This window comes from Quercus lobata, chromosome 7 (assembly GCF_001633185.2).
Source record: "Quercus lobata isolate SW786 chromosome 7, ValleyOak3.0 Primary Assembly, whole genome shotgun sequence".
NCBI classification, from domain to species: Eukaryota; Viridiplantae; Streptophyta; class Magnoliopsida; order Fagales; family Fagaceae; genus Quercus; species Quercus lobata.
In genome coordinates, this window is record NC_044910.1 from 17,096,325 (window position 1) to 17,108,544 (window position 12,220).

The following is a 12,220-nucleotide window of genomic DNA, read 5'->3' on the forward strand; positions in this document are numbered from 1 at the left end:
AGGCATGGGAGAGTGACCATGCCATGAAGGTAGTGTTTTGTTATTAGTATGATTTTTATTATAATTTTGTAAAAATTGTTGGGTTATGAATAAATTCGGATGAATCATGGACTTGGGTATAAAGTAGGTAATGATTAGACTAATGAATAGTTTTTTTGTGTGTTTTATGTGATTCGAATAGTAATTTGGCTAATGATTAGATGTTATAGTTTGTGATTGGCCACAGTATTATGGAGTTTGATTGGAGTAATGAATAGTTGAGGTGTGAGAAAGAGCCTTTGTTGTCTACTTTACATGGATGGAATGGTTGTTGGTTGATAATTTAGATAATGATGTTGGAATTTGTTGTGGGTAGCTTTTATATTATGTTGTGTCAAAGATTTGAAATTTTGATAGTTTATAAATGGACTGAAAGTGAATAATTTTTGTGTTTTATGTGAATGGATTGGTAATCCGTTGGTAATTTGGTTAATGATGTGTGAATATTTTGTGGGTAGCTTTTGTTTTATGTTTTTGTAGCTCAAAGATTGGAAATTTGATAGTTTATGGTATGTGGAAAATACTGTAGAATTGGATATGATTCATTTATTAGTTTGAGACATGGGAGAGAGACTTGCTTTGTCAAAATTTTGTTTTGTTATTTGTTTCATTTCACTTTGCAATGATTTTTTTTTTTTTTGGGGTTAAATTCAATGGCCCTTTTTAGATTTAACGGTTTTGATGCATGTTTATTTTTGTTTTACAGTTGTTGTTCATGGGCTCCCATATTCTGCTTCCTAGCAAGATTTGAAGGTGTGGAATTTTTATATTAAAAACTAATTTGCATATTTTTTATTTATTTTTTCATGTTGTTCAATTTATATGGTTCTTATGAGTTTGATGGTCAATTTTCATTTCCTCTGGCAAATGAGCTCTAGCTTAAATTACCCCTCTTTTTCTTTTTAAGAGTAAGTTGGAGGATGAGATTGTGGGTTAAAGTTCCACTAGCTACCTATGTAGCTACCAATTTGAAAAAAAAATCATTTCCTCTTTTTATGTGGAAATATAGATATGCTTTGGATATGCAAATAGCTATGAGACTAACTCATTATGTTTGTTGAAAATGCAAATTTTCTTATGGAAAAAAATTAGCATGTCTCATAATTTATTTTGAACAAAAGTTTACACGTCCTATGCTTGACATCTATAGTTTGCAACTTTGCATTTGGTGGGTTGATGCCAATTTCTTCTATTTTGTTGTATAGCTGCTATAAGGGGGTGAAACAAGACATTGGAGATTGCTGATGCATGTTTAATGATTATAGCTCATTAAAATGTTGTAGGAATGTAAATAATTTGATGCGAACCTCAATTGACACGCTTTGAGACCTAACAAATAATATTGGAATATTTTTGCCCAAGAAAGTTAAAATTCGGATTTTGATAGAACCCTGGCCCAACATTTATAAGTGAAACACAAACCAAAAGTATAAGTAACAGACCTTGACCCAATAATTATAATTGAATCACGAACCAAATGTATAAAGTTTGAACGCCACAAGGAAGAATCCTTGATAAGTTCACAGTTTTTAAAGAACCAAAAGAAGAGAAAAGCCTCACATTTGTCTGATTTTTATTCAATAATCCTCTATTACAATGAGTGCATGCTATTTATAAGACATGAATGAAAATAGGAAATATAAAAAAGGGACTAAATAAGAAAACCCTAAATAAAAGTGATTTGGTCTGAAATTAGCATGTCCAAAATAGGAAAATAGCTAAAAAATGTTCTTAATAATAAAAGCCTAAAATTAAGGTAGATTTGGTCTGAAATTAGAAGCTCCAGGCAAGGAAAATGTCTATTAACTGATATGGAGCTAGAAAGTTAATTAGTTATTAATCCATACCATAAATCATGCCCAATTAAGCCAAATCAGCCCTTAATAGTTTGGATTAAATTTATTACGCATTCATCTTCCTTTGGGCCAAGCTTGGAATGTCCTGCATTAGAATCAGCCCAAATCTCTTGAATCAGCCCATTAAGTGCTTTTTTGATATTCTTAGATCTTGCTTTAGTAATAGGCCCAACTGGAACATACAATGGATCCTTGAATGCTAGTTGATTATCATCATAATTATTAATGTTGCATGCATCACTTATTAAAGCTATAGGTCTGTAAATAATTAAAATTTGATGGATAGTTGACGATTGTTGCAGTTACTTTATGAACTAAGCTCCAACTTTAGATGCTTACATGCTGATGGATAGTTTTGGCTAACATTCTTAATTAGGCTAATTTGAGAACACAGTAAACTATATATTAGTTTTAGATTTTAGAATGAACTTAGGTTTATATATATTCTTTCCTTGTTGGCAGATTGCGAAAAGAAGAGGCATTACAAGTTCGTGTGATTAAAGCAAGTGAATTTGTTTGTGTTAGGCTTAAGGTACTCTGTGTGTGTGTGTGTGTGTGTTTGGTGGGTTGTTGAATTGGGGCAAGCAGGTGGCTTGCATGGAGTTATAAGGTGGTTTTAGTTGATATTGGGAGTGTCGACTGTTTTGTCTAATATTGGATGATTCTTGTTGAGTTGTTTTTATTTGATTAATTAATTTTAGAGGCTTCTCTCTATCTTTTTTTCACATAAGGAACACTGAAATTAAATGGGATATTTAAAGAGATGTCCATTCCTAAAGAATATTGCTAGTAATGATGTTATAGTTACCAAATGTGTTGATAACTTCTTTATGCGTTTAAATTCGTTGTTTTCTTAGGAACATAGCTGAAAGTGCATGATTAAAGATGATTTGTTTCTTAACTTAAAGTGAAATTAACTAAATGAAATGTGTGTTAACTCTTGGTTTGTGTTTTCATGAAATCACATTATAGGTGTTTCTTGTAAACCACTTTATAGCATGGATAAGAGTTGTAAGAGACTTACCAATAGAAGGCTGCGAGAACATTTAGATGGAGTTCAATAGTTTCTGAATTTTGCATCTAACCATGCATACCCAAATGGAATGATTTTACGTCCGTATAAAAAATGTGTGCATATAGATTCGTGGCCTACAGATGTTGTACAGGCTCACTTAGTGTCACATGGGATTTGTAGGGGTTATGACCCTTGGGTTGACAAAGTACTAATGCTTCCCCCAAGAAAAGAAAAAAAGAAAGCTGCTAAGATCCTATGGTGGTTCCCCTTAAAGCCTAGATTGAAACAACGTTTTATATCTCATGAAATAGCTAATCATATAAAGTGGCATGCCAATGGTCATGTGAATGACGAGTTATTGAGGCATCCTACTAATTTTGAAGTTTGAAATCATTTGACTCTAAGTACATAGAGTTCTCATCCGAGCCTTGTAATGTGAGGCTTGGATTAGTAGTCGATGGATTCAACTCGTATGGAAATATGAATACTAGTTATAGTATGTGGCTTGTCATTTTGATCCCATACAATCTCCCTCCGAGGATGTTCATAAAAAGGTCTAATTTCATGCTATCATTATTAATTCCCAATCCAACCTCTCTTTGGAACAATATAGATGTCCAATCTTGCCTTATTGGGAGGACCATGTGTTGCGTCACAATCTTGATGTTATGCATATTGAAAAGTATGTAGTCAATAATATAATTAGCACATTGTTGAACTTGGATGGCAAGAAAAATGATAACTTGAAGGCACGGGCATGCCAAGACTAAAAAGATATGGGTATAAGAAGTGAAATTCACTTGGAAAAGGTTGGGAATGATCAGACATGTATGCCACATGCTTACTACCATATGAATGCTAGTGAAAATGATGGTTTTCTGCAAGTTTTGAAAGATGTGAGAGTGCCAGATGGTTATTCTTCAAACATCTCATGTTGCGTCAAACTCAAAGAATGCAAGATTAGTGGGATGAAGAGCCATGATAATCACATCTTAATGTAGCAACTTTTTCCGATAGCAATACGCGGATCTTTGCCCCCTGAAGTGTGTAGGCATTTAATTGACTTATCTTATTTCCTTATGGAGATATATTCCAAAGTACTAAATGTGGAGGAACTTGGGGCTGTTGAGAAGAGAATTGTAGTGACATTGTGTGAGTTAGAAAGGATATTCCCTCTCTCTTTCTTTATAGTGATGGTACATCTAGTCATACATTTGGCTAGCGCAGCCAACGTTGTTGGTCCAGTTCATTATCGTTGGATGTATCCCATAAAGAGGTAACACATATAGTAACTTGGTCTATTTGGTTTTGTTTAACTTAACAATTTCTTGTTGTTGATCTTGCTTTTTCCAATAAGTACTTGTCAAGACTTAAGTCTTACATGCATAATAAAACTTATCCAGAAGACTCCATTACAAAAGAGTATATAGCTGAGGAATGCTTAACATTTTGCTCACGCTATTTTAAATCTGTTGAAACTATATTCAATCTGTCTGTAAGGAATGTTAAGGAATCCATGGGTGCGGTGGTGAGCATTACACTAGATTCAAATTCATGGATCCAAGCACATCGTTATGTGAAGAAATCACCTCATTTCACGAGTAAGTGATATGTCCTTGCGTATCCTTTCATGTCATTCCAATACAATACTTGAGCTTAACACTAACACGTTTGTCTACACAGTGTACACATAGTAGAGATCAAGGTTGATTTCCCTTTTCATGTAACTGATGATGTTATTCAAAGATAGCACATGGAGAAATTTTGCAGCTGATTTAGGGAATATGTAAGTAAAGCATATATATATATATATATATATAGAACTATTTTTGGATGTAACACTTTAGATAGCATACTTCTAATAAAAGTCATTCTCTATAATAGGTAATGTCAATGAATACCTCTGAGAAAAAGGAACTCTCTGATAAAGTTAGATGGCTTGCTCGATATCCAAATAATAAAGCAAAACAGTTCAAGCATTATGTTATAAATGGTTTGAAGTTTCGCACTAAAGAGTCTGAGGCAACTAGGAAAACTCAAAATAGTGGAGTTTGTGTTGTTACTAAAGGTGGTGCTACTTATTATGGTGTACTATGGAGGAGAAACTGGCAAGTTTTGATGAAATAAAGGAAAGACTTAGTCAATTCGAAGATATGGAGCAAAGAATGGCTTGCATGCTTCAACAAATGCAACAAATTTCTTCACAATGCAGTCAGGTATGATAAATGACTTTTAGAATTTCAATTTTAAAATATAAGAGACATGTCTTCATTTAAAACCCCATAGGACACGATAGTTTAAAGTAGTTGGAGACATAGGAATATGCATCCCAAAAGTGGCCATTTTCAAAAAGGAAAATGGAAAAAGAGTTTGGACTATTGTGGGTTTGTGGTGGGGTTGTGAAGTGTTGTTGGGTTTGAAAGGGAAAAAGAGTTTGGACTATTGTTGGGTTTGTGCTACCTGTGGCTAATTGGTTTGCTGATAGTCTTGCACTCTCTTCAGCCAGTGCATCACAAAATACTCTATGGGTTATGAAGCTGTCCTTCCTGTCAATTTTACATGAAAATTAAAGAGAAAAAATTTCAAAAAAAAACGAAGAAAATAACTATGTTTGTGAATGCGTAAGTGTGCATTAGGATCATTTTTTTCTTTTTTGGTTGAAAAACTTATTTATTTATTTGCTGAAAAATTAATGTATGTACAATTGTAGAGAGAGAGAGAGAGAGAGATTTTAAAAAACTATATATACATAAATAAATTAGTAAGTTAATGGAAAAAAAACTAATCCAAATGGACTAGTACTACTATATACTTCTCTTTATACTGTTGTGATTGGTAACATTAACTAACAACCATATCTTAATATCAATTATATACTAACTGTTCATTTTACTATATTCAAAAAAATTATATACTAATTGTAGCTAAATTACAAGTCATCCAATTAGATTTTGAGAGGGGTTCTGTTTAACTTGTTCCCATTTTTTGCCTTGGTAATATTTTCTTGTCATTCTATTCCATTTATATGCACTTATTGAGTAATCATAATTTGTATGTAGGATGTTCATCCGATCCAACAATCTCCAGCTCTCCAAAAATCATTAGCCGTATCCCATCAACCAAGCAGCTTATAAGTTTTATCTTGGTGTTCGAGGACTTTTTTGTGTACAAAGAACTACATTTGAACAACCGCATTTTTTGCTAGTGTTGAAGGATATTTTTAAATACTTTGGAACTTTGATTATGGTATTAGTTTAATTTGAGCAGTTGTTTTAATCAAAGGACCCCATCTTTTTTTGTTCATCTTATGATGATGGTTATAGACAATGTTATGTATTTGATAATATATTTCTATGTTAATATTACGTAGTTTGGAGACATTTGTGGTGTTATTAATTAGTTACATTTGTGGTATTGTGTTAGTTGAGCTAAAACTATTATAGGTTCTTTGCAACAGGTCCATGAACAATTTATCAGCAAAAAGTGGTTTTAAAACCCAGTGGGAAAAAAAAAATTAACCTATAGCGATGGTCAAAAAGCGCTACTAATGGTGCACATGTTATGTTTTAAATAAAGCCCTATAGCAACACTTATCGCCTGCCGCTAAAGGTTCACACATATAGCGGCAGTCATATCTGCCACTACAAGGTGTATATGTTTTGTTTTACATGCAGCCCTATAGTAAAGGTTCACACATATAGCAGCAGTCATATCTGCCACTACAAGGTGTATATGTTTTGTTTTACATGCAGCCCTATAGCGGTGCTTATCGCCCGCCACTAAAGGTTGTCTCATATAGCAACACTTCTTGCCCGCTGCTACAAGTGCAATTAGTTCGTTTTAATTGATACCCTATAGCAGCGCACATAACCTGCCGCTAAAAGTCAATTGACCTGAATTCTAACTTGATATGGCGGCGGTTTTTTGCCTGTCGCAATAAACCAAAACCGCCACTTAAATGTGCATATACAGCGGTGCTTTTTGTTACCATAGCAATAGATCTACTGTGACTCTACAACACTAACGGGATGAACTGCCGCAATAGCACCTGCTGCTAAAGGTGAAATGTACCTTTAGCGGTGCTTTTTTAGGCTTTAGTGTCGTTTTTGGCCCGCCACAAGAGCCCGTTTTTCTTGTAGTGTTAATTACTAAAATCGACTCATAAACCAATTGTTGTGAAGAATCTTCAAGAGGGTTCTTCAAGTTGTGAACGGGTGTTCACATTGAACAGAGTTCATGGATAGAAGAATCCAAGGATTTGGAGTTTTGTGAGGTCACATCAACAAGTCTACATGTTGTAGTAACATATTTAAGGTTAATTTTGTTGAAAACTTCTATTCTATTTTTAGTACATCTGTTTTCTTTGGGATTAGTCATTATAACCTTGGTGAGTTTTTCTCATATCGAGTTTTCTCTTAATCACCATATCACAGTTTTTTTTTTCCCTATTTGTGTTTAAGGGATATTGCGTGTAGGGGAGTGGTCTCCTAAGTATGCTCCACGAGCCGCAGACCATAGGCCCAGTAAGAGAACACAACAGTCCGAGGTACCAAGCCTAGCCCATGTCCTTTGGGAAGGAAGGCTCAAGTATAAAAAAGGGAATGAATGCCCAACTGGGAAGTGGCGTCCATTCACCAAGGAGAGTAGATGAAGTTCATTGCACCTCAGACAATTTTGGCTAAGAATAAATGGCTGGTGAAGTGGCTAAGGAGAAGATCGAACCCAAAAATCGGGCCGTGAAGCCAGGTGAGATGGCTCACAACCCAAGCAACAATCACCTCCGCATTAATTAGGTGTTCGCACCTAACACAAGCCACATTGAATACTAAATGATTGATGTGAACAGTGCTTTACACCCTAAAAGTTCATTTTCATCTTCAAAAAGGGGGAGGAGACACTTGATGGGAAAAAGTTGGGAAAAGTAAGTAGGATCATTTCTGTTTTTGGTTACTTCTAACCTTGGCAAGAGAGTAATCGTATCAATAATCAATAAAGTATTCATTTAGACTTAGATTTTACTTGTTTAGATCTTCCATTATGGATTGCCTCCTATTTTACAAATTTGTTGTGACAGTCAAGGTATTAGTAGAGGCCTCGGCCCAATCTTAGTATTTTCAACCCCCACAAATTCAATTCGACTTTAAAATTGGAATTCGGTACAACTGGCGTCTAAACTCTAAACATATCCAAACAGTTTACAAGATCAAAAAAAAAAAAAAAGGGAAAATGAGATTTCTATTCTAAATTCTTGAATGTTCATATATGCAACCTTGTCTCATGTTGAAAGAAATACATATCGGTGTTTAAACTGAAACCTAAATAAGTCGCAAACCACAAACAGCCACTCACTAGTTAGTATCTAATTTACAATATTGACTCCTAATGTGAAACAGCCATAACCACATCACTGTTGATTACAGTGCAGACTCAGAATTCCCAAGAATTCGTTTATCTCATTGTTCATAATCCAAAACTTCGAAGTACATAATCAATTCATATCAAACGATGGCTTTGTCACCACAATGAGAAGCTAATGCCACACTTTACTGACGGCCATTCCCACATTCTACAGACAGCTAGTCCCAGGAATATGTACAAAATCATATATCTCAAGTCTTTCAAGCAAAAATTCATAGCCCAGAGCCTGTTAGGTGCTCTCTTTAAATGTATGAGAGAGAGAAAGAGCTGCTGGGTTTGCTTCCAGGATATGAGATGCATCAGCTATATGGCTCATGTCATCTACATTTGGTTCAAATGTTCCAAAGAGAACCTCTGGACATAGATTTCTTCTGACCAGGGTTAATTCCTAAAGTAGCCCAGAAAGGACTCTTTGAAGCCTCATCTGGGTCCTCAATTCTCAGTGTCTTTGGAACCAAAACACATGTCTCCGATTTCTCTTCATCTGTGTAAAGTCTCGAATGCTTGCCTAGTGTTGGTGAGCCATTGCCCGAGCAGCAACTGTTGCTAGCAAAGGAGGATGGAGATAGACATCCACTAGATCCAGTCAATGAGACACTCCCAGCTCCAGCTGCACAAACAGGCATACAAGCCAAATATGTTGCTGGTATGAATTGAAAAGGGACTTGTGGAGGACAAAAGCCTGGAACTGCAAGCATCGGTGCGGGGTACAACCGAACTGGATTGGGATCATTGCTGTTTGGTACAGAAACACATTCAGAAGTTTGTTGTGCTGTTTCCACTGAGGTAAAATTATGAGTACCTGCAGTCCACTGGACACCCCAAGGAGAAACAGGGTAACAATGCTGAGGATGTGGGGTATTAAGCTCGTAACAAGATCCTGGCATTCTGACTCGCTCCTTTTGCACAACATTTTCAGGTAATTGCTTCCCCTGATTACTGGAAAATGTCATGGACGGTCTGCATGGAGAAGGCTCTTCTCCATTTTCTCCAACATTTACAGAACCCATCTCAACACATCTTTTCTGGTCTCTTATATTAAGAACAGTCTCCATGGATTCACAGAGAGGTGCTTCTGGACCAAATTTTAGGACTCTCTCGTTTCCTGTTGAAGACCTGAAAGCAGTTGAAGATTCACCACATGAGAGAAGTTGGTGATTGGATGAGTCTGGGGCTTCTAATCTCGTCGGTAATCCATTGGAGGATATTATTAATTGATGGTATTGGGAGGTTACATGCTTGTTCTTTCGTCTCCCAGCACCCACAGGAACATTTCTCATTGTTCCACCAGCTGTCCAATATCTCTGGCAGTTCTTGCAGAAATGCCTCGGTTGGTTGACGTTGTAGTTATTGAAGTAGCAAAATTTTGTATCTAAACTGTTGCATCTTGGACATTGAAGTATCTTGTCTGGCTTCTTAAATACTTTCTCTTCTTCTGTACTATTGGTATCTATCTGGTCTTTCTTTGGTGTAGGATATACTTGTGGCCCAACCTGCATAGGAGTTTGAGGCCCTTCATTCCTATCCCCTAAATCAGTGGACTTCTCATGCTTCCCTAAGTTTTCGGCATAAGAGCTCTCCACTTCTGCACTTGTTATATCACTGCAAGCATCCTGACAATTCAAAATCAAACAATTGGTGCCCTGCTTAGAAGCGGTAATTGGATGGTGAAAGTACTGGACAACAAAAAAAAAAAAACTTTTTCTAATGAACTTTTTCGCAAGTACAGATTCATTATGAACACAGAGTTAATCAATGAGAAGAAAGAGAAGAACAACCATTTCCAAACTTCCTATAGAGTTTATACAGCAGGTTTGTCTGTGTATATGAAACTGTGAATGATAGACGAGAAGGGTGATACCACCACTGTAATTTCTATTCCTCCCAGATCCCTCTAATCTGGGATAAATTGATTAAAAAGTGGATCAATGTCATTGCTATTTCTTCTGGCTTTAACTTTTAACTCCTCTATTTATGTTGAAACCAATAAATAACAGAATAAGTGAAATGCTGATAAATTTAACAAAATTTACCAGCACAAAGACATGCATCAGCCCATTAAATCAATATTGCGACTGACACATTTTTAATCATTAATAAATTTGCAGAGCTACCAACAACAATTTCTGATTATAACTTAAGTGACCATAGTTGTCCCCTTATTGAACTGAGCAGTGCTTTCCATTTAACTTTCCAGACAAAAATTTTTTTAGAGAAGCCCAGATTTCTTTCCAACAGTTAAACTATTCTTACAAGGACACAATTTTTCATTTCAGAATTTGGTTGTAACACCAGGGAGAATCCCAGCCTACTGACCATTTTAACCAAGAACTAGTTTGTTTGTTTGACTGTTTCTTTCATTGCTTTTTTGGGTATAGAATCGATAGAAAAGAAGATCACTAATATTTCACAATTTAAATTTAAGTATGGGTCTTGATTGAAAAATAATAATTAAAATTAAAAACAAAATTTACCCACCATTGCCAAGTTCAATTCTTTCAAGTCAAAGCAAAACAAACATAAACCCAATTTTGGAGAATAACATCAATTAGAAACATAAGTCCCTCCTCTTTTTCCCGTTTCTAAATTATTGAAAAAAATCACAAACTAAGTGAATTCCATGAAATCCATTAGCACCAAACAAATGGAAGTAACAAACAATTAATAGACCACTCACCAACAATCATTTTTAATATAAAGACCAAGAAGTAAGTTTGATTCATCATGCCTAAAAAAGCAGCAAAATTTTTCTCAGTATTTGAAAGAAAGAAAGAAAGAAAGGAAGCCTTATAGAATTAGAATCATGGTTATAGCATGTACCATGAGTTGGGAGTTGGGCTGAATCTGACATTCCGGCAAAGGAATAGTTCTCCCAAACAGCTTTATACCAGGATCCTTGCTTGTCTCCTCACACATATCTCCTCCACAACTCATTTTCTTCTCAAACTTAGAAAACAAGACTTGTTGCAAATAAATTTGAAGCCCAACGCCAAAACCCATATATTTATACATAAAAAGAGACCCTTTTTCTTTTTCCTAAGCCAAGACCCTTTTCAAACACACACAGTCTCTTTCTTTTCTTTTTCTGTTTAAAAAAAACCACAAAACCCTCTCCAGTAAAAAAGTTCCCAGCAAAAAGCGCAAAGAACGTGAAGCATCACCAAAGTACCATCCTTTCTTAACTTTTCTCTTTTAATTACAATATTGTCGTCTTTTTTTCTTTTACTTTTGTGGAACAGGCTTGCGTCTTGGAATTTAAAATCAAATTTTTTTTTTTTTTTTCAAATAACACAATTTTTCTCACAATCTGACCAACTGGTCTAATAAAGACTTAATAATCACATTTTTTCCATAACTTACCGTGGACCATTTTATAGTCATGATAAGTAATCACACAAAAATCAACTATAATACGAATTACACCCATTAATTTTATAATATGTTAATAATACCTACTATGAGTAAATTATAAGTTTTGAGTCTATAAATATATTTTGAAATTAGGTATATAATTGTGTGTGATAAGTGTGATATTAAAATTATTGTAAAAAAATTCTCTACAAATATATATATATATATATATATATATATATATATATATTGAATTTATGGAATGCGCGTGGGAACTGGGGAAGTGCCACATGGCATCCGAGTAAGCAAAGGAGGAGAATCAGAGCCAAGAGATGTAGTGGCTAAGGATGGAGATGAGGTCAGAAAGACAAGAAAAAGGGTTGGGTGCGTGTGCGTGGGTGTGGGTGTGGGTGTGGATGTGGATGTGGATGTGGGGCCTCTCTTTTGAAGGAAAAGAAAAAGAGAAAGAGAGGAAAAAATAAAAACAAAAAAAAGGTGATATGCCGACTTGGGGTTTGGGCTCGCTTTTTACGCCGCCTTC

The 12,220-nt window shown here is 35.2% G+C and overlaps 1 pseudogene across 1 annotated transcript; it reads right to left on the reverse strand.

The window, feature by feature from the left end:
• Nucleotides 1-8,334: 8,334 nt before the first annotated feature.
• On the reverse strand, nucleotides 8,335-11,521 carry LOC115954310 (annotated as a pseudogene). The gene is made up of 2 exons (XR_004083877.1): nucleotides 11,149-11,521; nucleotides 8,335-9,941 (listed from the first exon to the last, which is right to left on the reverse strand). The product of XR_004083877.1 is annotated as a cyclic dof factor 3-like (transcript).
• Between the last annotated feature and the right edge of the window lie 699 nt (nucleotides 11,522-12,220).